At 41.2% G+C, this 14,061-nt stretch overlaps 1 protein-coding gene across 2 annotated transcripts in view; it reads left to right on the top strand.

Moving 5' to 3' along the window:
* The window catches only part of LOC101749463 (actin-1-like), a 33,778-nt gene that overhangs the window by 1,821 nt on the left and 17,896 nt on the right, over positions 1-14,061 (top strand). The window lies entirely within an intron of this gene.

The raw sequence follows: 14,061 nt of genomic DNA on the forward strand, positions 1-14,061 counted from the left end.
GGGCAACCTTTTCCAGTGTTTTACCACCCTCACTTTAAAAACCTTTTTCCTTATATCCAGTCTAAGTCTCCCCACTTATAGTTTGAAACCATTTCCCCTTGTCCTGTCACAACAGATCCTGCTGAAGAGTCTGTTCCCTGTTTTTTTACAGCCCCCTATAGATACTGAAAGGCTGGTCTCTGGGCTCCCGAGAGACTTTCCTGCTCCAGGCTGAATAGCCCCAGCTCCCTCAGTCTGTCCTCCTAGGGGGAGGTATTCCACCCTTGAAGCATTTTTGTGGCCCTCCTCTGAACACGCTCCAGCAGCTCCATGTCACTCCAGTACCAAGGACTCCACATTTGGACACAGTATTCCAGGTGAGATCTCACCTGGAACCTGAGAGCAGAGGGGCAAGATCAGCTCCCTCAACCTGCTGGCCACTCTTCTTTTGATGCAACCCAGGGTACGGTTGGCTTTCTGGGCTGTAAGAGCACATTGCTGGCTCACGTCCAGCTTCCACCCACCAGTACCCTCAAGTCCTTTTCAGCAGGGCTATGCTCAATCTTTTTGTTTCTCAGACTGTATTGATAGCAGGGGTGGCTGCAACCCAGTACAAGACCTTTTGCCTGGATTTGTTGAACCTCATGAGGTTCTCCTGAGCCCACTGCTCAAGTCTGGCTTGGTGTCTCTGGATGACATCCCATCTCTCTGCCATGTCAGCCGCACCGCACATCTTGATGTCATCCACAGACTTGCTGTGGGTGCTCTTGACCCCGCTGTCAATGTCACTGATGAAGATATTGAAGATCGTCACTCCTTGTACTGAATCCTGAAGGATATCATTTGTTACTGATCTCCATCCAGATACTGAGACATTAAGACAATACAGTACAGTCTTGTGAACGGTTCCTTGTTCATCAAAGAGTTCACCCAAAAAATCCATATCTTTCCAATTTATAGAAAAGGATGTTATGGAGGACTATGTCAAAGGCCTTACTGGAGTCAAAACAGATTACATCAGTGGCTCACTTCTTGTCTTTTGATGCAGTTAATACCATCATAGAAGGCTACTAGGTAGATCAGGCAAACAATCCAGAGTTTGGATGAAGACCCAGTCATTCTAGCCACAAGTTTCTTTTCTTTCATTAGCTCAGTTTCTCAATTCTTGACTCCTGAAAAATTATAGGTAGTTTTGAAGAAATACTGAAGAGAACATGCTGACATAAGATCTTTAGAGAAGCAGCTTATGCAGAAAGCTCAATATCTTAATAGAAATGTCATAACTAGGCATATTTGTACAAAAAAACCTTCTGCAGAACTTTGTCCTGTCTTGGTAGTGTATATCCCAGAAGGATAATGAAGAATACTGCTCAGTGTGTCGCTTCCACACTGTGCACTTAGGAAGTGATTTAAGTGAGAATGTCCAGATGTTACTGGCCAGACTTTGTGCTGAAGTGCATGAATCAGAGGAACGCTGCAGGATATTGGGCAAAACCTGCTTATACAGGAATTCTTCCTGTGGAGAACTGCCCACACTGGGAGCACCACTGTTGTATACATTCATCATTCTCTGTGTTAGGCAGCTTATGGTAATGCTCATAGTCTTGGGCATCTTCCCTGCCATGTGCCCAGAGCATCCTGCTGGTCCTGGTAGCACAAATCAGTGAGCACCCAATGTCTCTGAGCTGCGTCCAGCAGCACCATGGGAGGTCCAGCTACACTGTGCCAAGAAGCTGTCAGGGGACAGTCATGGGCCAGGCTGCTGTAGTTACTAACAGAGCACTAATCACATTGTACGTGGAAACAAGCTGTGTACAGAGCCAGCCATGCCTGCAACAACCCTTCAATAGATTGAAATGAGTTGGATAAATATGCTCTGATGAACAGTCTGTACTCTGAGCTACCCAAAAGCACAGCCATACATACAGTCTTCACTTTGCAAATACTTGTCTTGTGTCCTTCTGAGTACAGAGTGACTGTTCTCTGCATTTCTTTCCCATTACTGATGACTTTTTTAAAATTACTTCTTCCATATCTAAAGTTAGAAAGGAAGTTTATCTTTCAGAATCTTGTTTTCCCCTCTCCTGCTTCCTCAGGGCTTCATGCCAAAGCATGAAATTTGTCACAGCATAAATAATTCAATATTTGAATGAACCTTTGATGATAAATGACATTCCTCCCACCCTGTGTGCCAGAGTGCATGGCAGTTAGCATTCCAAACGCAACAAAGAGAAATCTATCTTTGCTTGCTTTGATCATGTTTGCAAAAGAATGATTGCTTTTTAAAAGGGAAAAATTAAGTTTAATAATTCCAAATCTAGCAATGCATTGTTCTCTGTTTTAAATAAAAAATAAATTGAACACATTAACTGTGACCAAGTCACAATGTGTGGGTGTAATACCTACAGACACCATGGTGTTACTCTATTTCTGGCATTGTCATGGGTGTCCTGGGAAAGTGTGGACAGCAGCTACAAGCGATGTGGTCAGCAATATATGGAGCTGCTGCAGTTGGCCAGGCCCATGCTGCTGACCTAACCCTGTGCATTCCCGTGGCAGTCTGTGCAGAGGTGTTTTCTATTGCTATTTCTGCAAGCAAGGAGTTAGGGGACCCTAATGCAGCTCAACTTGTGAGAGGCAACGTTAATTTCTGTTCATTCAGCCAGAGTCTGCCAGGGTCTGTTCACAGCTGGCACTGAAGATGAGTCCAAACATTAAGAGCCAGACTCAAGAACAGCTCTGACAGGTGGTGCAGAGGTGAGGAGCAAGTTTAGCCTTTGGTCTGCTACTGAAAAAGAAAGCTACCATGATCTCCATCTTTCCATGGGGATCTCCACCTTCCCATAGTGGATATCCCCAGTCCTTCCTCACAAAAAGACCAGGGTAAGGGAAGACCTTTATTTCTCCAATTTATTTTATTTTATCTTTATTTTTTTCTGGAAGTCCCTGCAAGTCCTCCAAATTTGCACAGATGTGGGATACCAACCCCTCCACATGTTCTATCAACATGGAGGCTCATGCCATATGCTTTGTAGCTTTATAGGTAGCAGTTCTTTCTTTCTGACTTAGACTCACAGGATATACACTTGATGCACAAGCTCAGGTACTCTGTCAGCAGGGATCATGAGGCACATTTAGCACTCACCAGGAAAGTGAGAGTGGAAAGGAGCATGTGCTTTATCAGCTCAATCACTTCTCACTTAACATGTAAAGGCCTGAATCTAGCAGAGTACCCCAGAGCTTTTCTGTGCGTAAAAATTAGATCTTTAAACAAAAGCAACTCACCAATTGTAAACTTAAGGGGCGTTTTTGCAGATCCATTCCATTTCAGCACTTTCTCTGTCAGAAAGGAGCTTCAGTAAATAGCTGCAGTGATTTTGTTGCTTCTTTTAAGCCTGCAGTCAAATCTGTGACCAAGTTACAATGTGTGGGTGCAATACCTACAAACACCATGGTGTTCCTCTGTTTCTGTGCAATGTCTTCATTCACTGCTCTTTTTTTTTCTTTTTTCCTGATAAAAGTGCAATACCACAAAACATTTTTTTTACAGTTATTTTCTTTTCAAGATCCAGCGCTGATAATTAGATTTCTAACATACTTTCTGTACTTCCCTGAATTTTATTTGTACACATTTATACGGTCCCAGAAAGCTGTAATTATTTAACTTACTTCTTTGTTTCCTCTCTCACCTTCTGCTGCCTGGTCTGTTTAATGTGCATGTTATGTTCCTGTTGTGTTTGCACATTGCTTGGCATTAAGCAATTTCCAATTAGATTGGCTTCTGCTTGCTATTTTGATATAAATAATAAATAATGCTGCACTTTATTTATTTATTTATTTATTTCAGAAACTCTCGAGTTTAACTTTGTTTTCCTGTTTATGAAAATATGGGTTGTATTGGATTTACAAGAGACCGAAGGCCATTCTTTTAGGCACTGTGGAAAGCAGGCTTTGCTGAGAGATGCCGCTGTGAAACTTGGCAGAAAAGTCAGGAGATGAGAGCAAACCCCCTGGAATCCTCTTGGACATATACTTTTTCTCACCATTACTATTAATATTCCCAAGTGTCTTACTGATGGCATGGAGAGTTTTGCAGATCTACCCCATTTGTAATGCTGATTAAGCTCAAGTGTTTTCCTAGGAAGCTTCTCTTACTCATTCTGGAAAAAAATTCAAATCAAAGGCAACTTCAGGGAAGTGACTTAGTATGTCTCAAATCACTTAAATCCCTCCCAGCATCCAGACTGTGTTCAAAAGCTGACATTGCTCCTTTGTTTTTGGTCTTTAAATTAACTCATTTCTTCCTTTTCATTTTTAGTTTGTTTGTTTGTTTGTTTTTCTTTTTTTTAACTGCCACCCGCATTAGATTTATAGTCACAGTTTTTCGGGATCAGACCATACAAGAGGTTCTGAACTGCAAACCAAGTGACCTTATCTCACTACCGTTAATAGTTCAATTTAACTGAGGAGTAATGTCAAGATAACAACTCTTTTCCTGGTAACAGTATGAGTACCCACTTCTTTTTTTCCTCCCTCCGTCCCTCCTTCCTTCCTTTCCTTCCTTTCCTTCTTTCCTTCCTTTTTCTTTCCTCCTTTCTTTCTTGCTTTCTTTAATTCTTTCCTTCCCCTCCCCCCTTTTTTTTTTGCTGAAGGAGCATGAAAAGAAATTACTAGTACTTTCACAATAATTCTGTTTCTTGCTTTAAAATATATATTTCAATGCTACATCTGGTGTCAGGCACATTTTGTACCTCTAAAGGGACTTCTATTCTCTCTGTGAAACGTGGGCCATCAATGTGCACAAATCCATGGGCCCTGATGGGATATATCCACGTGTGCTGAGGGAGCTGGCAGAGGTGATTGCCAAACCATTCTCTATCATCTTCGAGAGGTCTTGGAGAACAGGAGAGGTGCCTGAAGACTGGAGGATAGCCAGTGTCACAGTGGTCATCAGAAAAGACCAGAAGGAGAATCCGATGAACTACAGGCCAGTCAGCCTTATCTCTGTCCTTGGAAAGGTGATGGAACAGCTTGTTCTGGGTGACATTTCCAGGCAATCGGAAGAAGTCATCAGGAACAGTCAGCATGGACTCACCAAGGGGAAATCATGTTGGCCCAACCTTGTAGCCTTCTATGATGACATCACCAGCTGGGCAGATGGGGGGGCGAGTAATGGATGTGGTCTACCTTGACTTCAGCAAGGTTTTTGGTGCTGTCTCCCATGACATCCTGATAACGAAGCTGAGAAAGTGTGGGATAGATGAGTGGACAGCAAGGGGGGGTTGAGAACTGCCTGACTGGCTGAGCTCAGAGGGTTGTGATTGGCAGTGCAGACTGGTTGGAGACCTGTGTCTAGTGTTCCTCAGGGGTCAGTGCTGGGTCCAGTCTTGTTCAATATCTTCATTGACAACACTGATGAGGGGATAGTATCCACCCTCAGCAATTATGCTGATGATACAAAGCTGGGAGGAGTGGCTGACATGCCAGAGGCTGTGCTGCCATTCAGCAAGACCTGGATAGACTGGAGAACTGAGCAGTAAGAAACCAGGTGAGGTTTAACTGTGCAAGTGTAGAGTCTTGCACCTGAAAAGGAATAACCACAAGTATCAGTAGAGGTTGGGAGATGACTTGCTGGAGAGGGGCTCTGCAGAGAAGGACCTGAGGTCCTGGTGAATGACAGGTTGGCCATAAGCCAGCAGTGTGCCTTTGTGGCCAAGAAGGCCAATGAGGTCCTGCGTTCCAGATCAAGGGAAGTGATCCTCCCCCTCTACTCTGCCCTGGTCAGACCTCAAGTGGAGAACGGTATCCAGTTCTGGGCTCCCTGATACAAAAAAAAAGGGATATGGGCAACCTCTTTTCATTGGTCTGTGGGGACAGGAGAAGGGGAAATAGCCATAAACTGGAGCATAGGAAGTTCCGCACCAATATGTGAAGGAAATTCTTCACACTGAGGGTGATGGAGCACTGGAACAGGCTGCCCAAGGAGGTTGTGGACTCTCCTTCTCTGGAGATATTCAAGACCCACCTATGTAGTCCGCTGTAGGGGCCTGCTTTGCAGGGGGGTTGGACTTGGTGATCTCTAGAGAGCTCTTCCAGACCCTACAATTCTGTGATTCTGTGATTCTTTTGTCTCCTAACTTCTGGGAAGCATCCCAAACTTCTGCTGTCCTTAGAGATCAAATGGCTTCAGTGGGAAATATGCTCCTGTCTTCAGTAAGACCCGTTTTTTACCATGTGTGTGTTTATAGCTTTGTAACACGGTATTTTGAGTGTCTGGGTCTTTTTCATCTTTTTTTATTTTTTTATTTTTATTTTTTATATTTATCTTTTTTTTTTTAATCACTTAGTATCTGGAGGGTTCATGCTCAGTTACTCTTATAAATTGCAATATACCTTTTCTATTGCTGCTGGTTTTGTTATTTATTGCAGCTGGACATTTAAAAACAGAATTCTACTTGACATGTGGATGGGTGGTACTAAAAGCCTGCTTGCAGTGGTGCTTCGCTGAGCAGTTAGCCATTCCATTAAGACACAGTTATCCTCCTTTACGTAATGGGCAGCAAGTTACATCACCTTACATATTGCTGGTGTTTTTTGTCTCTTTCCAACCTGTTACATTAATTTGGAATAAATTTCAGTCTCAAGCCACCGGAGACTGACATTTGTTTTGAACAGGACATTCATGTTGACGAAAAAGGAAAAGAAACTGCCCTCAGCATGTGAACAGCAACGCTGTGCCCTGAAGCATTATGTTTTATTGCTTGCTAGTGGGATCTCAAACAATACTATCATTAAGTACAGGCATTTATTTCGTGTCCATAGCACTGGCCAGAAGAGCTGGGGTTTCACAACAGAACTAGATGATGTAGGGGAAAAACATACTGAGCTTTCCTTAAAATATGAATCCTTAGGACTGCTAATAGAACTGGGAGAATTTTAGAAAGCTCACAGGCAAAGCCAGAGGCTATCTTATGTGACAGTCCATCAAAAAACTAATATCAAATGCCATACACACAGTAGAGAAATGTGTGTGTGAGGTTATGCAGCTTTTTTTTATCACTGTGCCATCAGCCTCACTGATTCCTGCTTGAGTGAAGCATAGTTGCGGCTTGCTTGTCCAGCTGCACTGCCAGACACAGTTTGCCATGGCAGGGCATGGTTTTCTGTGTGGGGCAGGCCTGAACATGTATTTTTTTTCTTGAACTGAGCAAGACCACTGATGCAGCAAATGACACTGAGGACAGAGTACAAGTGAATGGTGAGTAAACATCTCTGTAGAAGTGGAAAGTTCTTCACAGGTGCTGAGGGAATGAAAACAAAATGTTTATGGACATAGTGAATAACTGAAAGTTACAGCTACATGCAATCAGCAATGCTGTATGTATAATTAAATCAAGATATCAGACTACATAGATGTTGCCCATAATATTTGGCAGGAAAATGTCTTCCTGACATGAAAATGGATGACAACTTCCATTTTGATTTCTGGTCTCAGGTGTGCAATGGGAAGTGAAATCTCGGTCTTTTGTAGCAACAGAACTATGAAAGGACAAAAGCATACTTGTAAGTTGAAATGTGACTAAGATATACTAACAATAAAATATTAGTATGAAGTTCCAGGTTTGCTAGAGCTAATAAATTCTAGTTTCTTAGGGTTTCTCTCTCTACAGTGTGGTAAAAAGTCAAACAAAGTTTTTTCAGGCAGATGAGATTTCACCAACTCTCTGCTGTGTGGTTTCTCTGCAATAATAAAGGGCAACAAAAACTTATAGGAACTTACAAATCTGAGACTTTATCTTTTTATGTTGAACACACAGATTTACACAGCATTCACAGCTTGAAGCATGGTAAGAAAACCTTATTTATTTGAATAGGAAATTAAAAAAGAGAGAGAGAGAAACTCAATCTGAAAAGAAAGCTAATAGAATAATGAAAACTGCCTGAAAGGAATCTTAGATTTTCACGTTTATGTGTTTGGGAGAATTAGCTGTGAAAATGGGGCTATCCAATCACCCAATTCACATAATAGTAATCTCAGCTACTACAGGCATTCAGAATACAATTTTTCTAGTTTAATGCCTGAAGCAGCAAAAAGGTCTGCAAGATGATTGTACTGTAAATTCAAATATTCTCTGAAAGTATATTTCCTCTGGGTCTTGAGTGACTGCCTTTTCTCCCCTGTGGCACGAAATTGACAGAGGAGTATTTAATCAACCATTCTCTTTCCCTTCTTGTGTCTATATTTGGCCTTAATTTATTTTCTTTCCTCAGAAAACTAAGGGAAACACGGGAAATTTCCCTTAGATGCCATCTGTACCTGCATTGCTGTCTAACTTATCAGAGCATTGGGATATTTCACCTGAATTAAGTATGATCCTGCTATGTCCAGAGACAAAAGTAAACATTCTGGAATAAGGGACTCTAAAACATTGGAACTCATGCTGGGGAAGAAAATAAATAAATAAATAAATAAATAAAAACTTCACTCTTATGACTTAATCGGTAAGCTGTAAGCTAAAAGGTTATCCAAATATGTCCTTCTGAGTAGACTCATAGGTATGGACCCCCTCTGGGTGTATCTTGATACTGTGCCTTCAGCACCTGCCTGGCAGCCAATAACAGGAGCAGTGCAGGAGGCGGGGGCTGGTACAGGGAGACTATGAAGGCCTAAGGTTCATTTCCACCACAATGACCTCCTTCTAGTGAGGTCAGGCCACAGAGAGTCTTCCTCTTTACTAGGGTAGCCAACAGTTTGGTGCTGCAATGAATTGTAAGTAAGGCTTGATGTTCTGTATTGTATTTCATACATTCTGGAACCCCCCTTTTAGAGGCAGGGACAGTAGCACAATAGGAAATGGCTGTAGTGCAGAGGACTCAAAGAAATCTTGGGACTTCTAATATTCACCTCTTGCAGGCAAGTCTCTCCTCTCTAATGCCATGGAAACATTTATAGAAAATATTTGAGGGGAAAGCAGTAAAGCCCCCAGCCTAATCTATACAGATAAGTTCATCTGAAAAAAATACAGGAATGCACACTGATTATCACCCATAAATAGATGTATCTAGTTGTTGCTAATAAGCATGTCCCGGAGTGGAGTTTGGTGTCCTCTGAGCAATTGCAAAGAAAAAAATAGGCACCATGTGACAATGCTGGTGGGCAAACTTAAAAACAATTGAGGCTTTAAATGCATATTAAATGTAATTCAGGTTCCAAACTGGAAGATCTTGGAGCTTCTTCAGATATTAAACTCCCATTGAAATTTACAGCAACTCCACCAATCTCTCAAAAAGCAGTAGGTTTTTATTGCACCTGAGTAAATTTCAACTGTTTGTTCCAGAACAGTTATTTCTATAAACAAAATACACTAGCATAGATCCTGTTCATGAGCAGAGCACATACACTACCTGAACAAGTTCAAGAGTTTGTCAGGCTAGTTCATGTAACTTACTTTTCCAACATTCCAAAAATAGTCAACCAAAATGTTGATGAATTGCTTTCCACTTTAAAGATCGCTGACAGAGAGACTGATTACAGCGTGCATAAATCAGGGAAAAAAAATTACAGTGAAAATGTGTAGAATAGCAGGAGGGAGCTACCAAATAAAATATATCACTTATTTATACATCTAGGAAAACATTCCAAGGATTTGTGTGCTGAATTATCTCACAGAAACTCTCTTTTTCTTCAAACAATTCACAGCTGAGCAGTAAATGGCGATGATATATAAATAGAGATAAATAGAGCTGTGCCCTCGAGGATATAAGGATGTGCAATTTTGGAAACTCAGTATATACTTTAGTGTTTTATGTCCACCATGTGATTGCTTCCTTTTCAGTTTCTGTATTTTTAGTCCTATTGGTCCAAATGTGTGTTTGGAAACAGATGAAGCACCACTTGTTTTGTTGGGACCACAAGCAGCCTACTGGCGGGATAAAGCCATATCGACCTGAGGTGGCTCAGCCGTTGTTGCACATCCTTGCTCCACCCACTGAGCTGGGAATTCAAAGCAGGGAGCAACGTCAGCATACTACACTGCCTGCTGCTACTGGTTTTGGTTGCTTTTATTGGAAAGAAGAAGGTCTGCAGAACATTTAAAGCAAGCAGATTGCCTCAGTGCGTAGAGGACTAAGAATGACATGCTGCTCCCTGAATGCTTAGTATTTTGTCACCATCGAGTTATACATAGCCAGTTCTATTCTGAGGCCTGCCCCTAAGGCATCTGAAGCAGCAGGAGCTTAAGCCAAAATCTTCCTCGAAAACTGTTAGCACAGTTAAAAAACACTTAAATCCAAAAGCTTAATGCATTAAGCTTTTATTTGAAGATATTTCTTAACCTATGCTTTGCCAGTGCTAGGACAACTTTGTGAAAGGTAGATAGTGTTTTTGCAGTGGAAATTTTCAGTATTTTCTGTATATAGCATAGGATAAGTAACCTTTACAAAGAAAACTCCTGAACAGAGTAAAGTTGAGGCTGGGGCGTTCTGACCTACATAGAATTGGCACAGGCACTGGGGTAAAGGAGAGACAGAACAAGTGAAAATATTGTCATCCTATCGCCATAAAAAGTACAGAACATACAGAAGACAATAGGTTGGTAACAGACATTGTATGGAAGTGTGACCATAGCTATGGAAGTGTATTGTAGCAACAGTGTTGGAAGATTGTGAGGCTGAGATGCTCAGACAATGAGTGCCAGGAGAGGCTTTACCTGCAATCAGACCCAGGGTGTATAATGGGATATATTTCATTGACCAGTTGTGCAATTTCTCCCTTGTCAGTAGGGTGTGTGCGCCCATTATTGCAATAATGAATAAACTGCTCTTCACAGAGACCTTTGCCTGATTAGAAACTTTTGATCTTGAACATGTTTCTCACAGCTTTACTAATGTTTAGGACAGGTAGGAGTGAGAGCAAAGGCATGCTGCTGGCAACCAGTGTTCCACATAGCTGTGTTGCACCAGAAGATTCCCACCACTTTCAGGAATGGTTGGGACTCTCTGACAAAAATCTCGGGTAGTTGCTACTGGAAGTTTACAGATTGGCACTGTAAGATACTTCATTTGTGAGAGACTTACAGTGGCAATCTGGGCTTCGTATGTGGGCATATACTTGCAGGAGTTTAAACAAACAAAAAAAAAAGTGCTAACTCTTTTGGATCATTTTTCTATTTTTTTCCTTACCTCATTTTAAATTTGAAGTATACTGAGGGATTTCATGGAAGTGAAATTCGTTTACCTGTCTCCCATGCTACTCCCTTAAGAATGAAGGATGTATTTATAATGACCTAATCTGACAAGAAATAAGTAAATAAATAATCACTGTATCCCAGTGAAATCAATTAAGAATTTTCCATTTCCACCAACTTCTATGGAAGCTGGATTAAATCCCAAGAGTTGCATTACTTTTAGAGGAAATATTAAAGTGGAGTAGATGTCTCCCTTTGGCAAGAATAGAATGAGAGACTTTCTGAGGGTATCAAATTAGAGACATGGGGCTCACGTTCCTTTTATTATGCCCAGACAATATAGTGTGGGAACAGAACAATTAAACAGTTTCTGGGTTTCCTTAGAAATTTCTTCATAGTGCCTCCTTGGATAAGACTTGAACACACACACACACACACACACACACACACACACACACACAAGCCCTCTACACCAGAAGTTATAACATTCCTCCCTCCCAAAACTGTTCACCTTGCATTATTAATGGCTTTGTTTCTACTCTTACAGTATCTCAGTCTAAGAATACATACAGGCAGTACCATGTTTGGATGAGCCTAGGGAGAACATGGTACCTGTTTGTGCTGTGCTGTGCCTGTGAGACATCACTAACCAGGATTAGCAGCCTGCTTTGGGTGGACAGTGTGGTACAGCAGGTCTTCTGCTGGGGGACCATTTAGAATAGCGGGGAATTAGTTAGGGGGAAACTTCAGGGGGAAATTCTTTCCTCAGATGGTGGTGAGGCACCTGGCACAGAGAAGCTGTGGATGCCTCATCTCTGGAGGTATTCAAGGCCAAGTTGGATGGGGACATGGGCAGCTGGATCTGGTGGGTGGCAGCCTTACCCACAGCAAGGGGTTGGAACTAGGTGATCTTAAATGTCCCCTCCAACCTAAACCTATGTTTGGTTCTATGATTCTGTGATTCTAAGATTCTACAATATGCCACAAAGTGCACTCAGATCACAGCGGAGACACAGCATCTTTGCCTCTACTGATGTTGGAAAATATCACAACTTTCAAAAGAAACAAATTTCTTTTCAAATTTTGAAACTACTTATGTGTATGTTCTTAACAAGATGCCAGATTCTTCGACCTGTTAAGACATTTGGAATTCACTCATATATAACCACTACCTATGCAATTTTCTCAAGCATGAAAAACTGAGACTACTGAAACAAGAAATTAGTTTGTATTCATTCTCCTTCCAGGGTGTTCAACAGCAATGAAAAACCAGTAGAAAGCAGAAAATGTAATGAAATCTTGTGATATTAAACATGGCTACTGTTGTTTTTTCTTTCTGTTTACTGTCTGCCTTGGGTCAGCATCCAAAAGCCCCCATCACAGCATATTTAACCAAAACAATAAAGTTCTTATATGTAGAGAGAGATCCTGCTTGAAAAGCTCACAGTCAAAATGAAGAGCAAGAAGGAACAAGCTAAACTTAAAAAAAATCAAAGTGAGGTGAGGGTGGTTCCATGACCAGTTAGGCTGCTGTGGTACCACTCTGACAAATCCCAGCCTCCCAGTGAAAGGCAAATCTTTTTCTGCTGCTTTGTTGTTGTTTATCAAAATGGTCTGTTTCAACCCAATCTGACACTGAAAAATGTCTTTGCTACTGCTCAGTCTATGCAGAACTACAATAAAAATAAATAATAAAAAAAAGTCCAGTTGCAGCACTTTTGCTGAGAGATTTTTTTTTCTTCATCTTTTTTTGCTTTTACTCATTCTGCCTCTAAATCACATAGTTCACGTTTGCATTTGTCTTTCAAAACCTCCTATGTACTGCGGTCATTAGTCCTCAACACTGAGCATTTTGTTCTACTGCTCTGCTGCAGCTGTACAGTGCTGATTGTTCAAGTAGAAACTGTCCTAAACTATTTCAGATCTCTGATACAGAGTTAACACATCCTGCACCAGTCTTCAACAACCCATGTACAAAACTTGACTGGAGGGTGTTAGGCTTTCTGTCTCTTTCAAGCAGTCCTGGATTGCCTAAGTACAGATTTATACATGTAGCTTTATCATCAAATTTTGCAAGTGTTTTCTAGCTTTGGCTCAGAATTCAGGACTGCTTTCTTCCCAGCCTATACCGGGAATGCTTACTATCCCACCCTGCATGCAGGATATTTAATTTCTCTGACTCTTTTTGAAAAAATAACTGCTTGGTTCTCAGCTGGCAATAAGAAAAAAGCATTTGTATATACTTCTTTGAATATCAGATAAACTCATTGTGACACAAAGAACTCAAAATGTAGAAGTGCCCTAAAAATTATTAGGACATCTGAATTCATTGATGTACAACAGCAGATGTAATTTGAACAGCCTTAAATACTGTTCAAAAATTAGATTGTTGGACCCTGGTCATGCAAGTTCTATTAGATTATTATATCTACTGAGTTGACAAAGATTTACAACAAATCTTTGTGCATACATGCACAGAGAACCAGTTTCATGAGGCTTGGAGAACCACAAGCTCCTATTACGGCATCACAGACTCAGTTCCTGGTGCATAATAACATTATTCTTCTTTATTCCCTTTTGCACTAGTGGTTCTGCTGTAATTTGTTTTCTTTTCTTTAGTCATTGTCAATGGTGCCATCAGGAAAGAGACATCTTGAAGCCACTTTAGAGATTACTGTCTTGATGCAGCCCCAAGATGCTAGTACTGCAAGGCTGTTAATACTGCAAGCTGACTTTCTCTCAATTCATGCTTCTATGTCCCAAGAGAAAATAAATACTGCACAAAATGTGTGTGTAGCTCCAGAATTTCTCCTCAGGCAAGTGGCAAAGTGTAGCAGAAAGCTGGGCTGCTATGCCTTCCTCCAGGTCTTTTCCAGTTGTCTCTTCTTTTTGCTGT

The sequence above is a fragment of the Gallus gallus genome, chromosome Z (genome assembly GCF_016699485.2).
Source record: "Gallus gallus isolate bGalGal1 chromosome Z, bGalGal1.mat.broiler.GRCg7b, whole genome shotgun sequence".
In the NCBI taxonomy this organism is placed as follows: domain Eukaryota; kingdom Metazoa; phylum Chordata; class Aves; order Galliformes; family Phasianidae; genus Gallus; species Gallus gallus.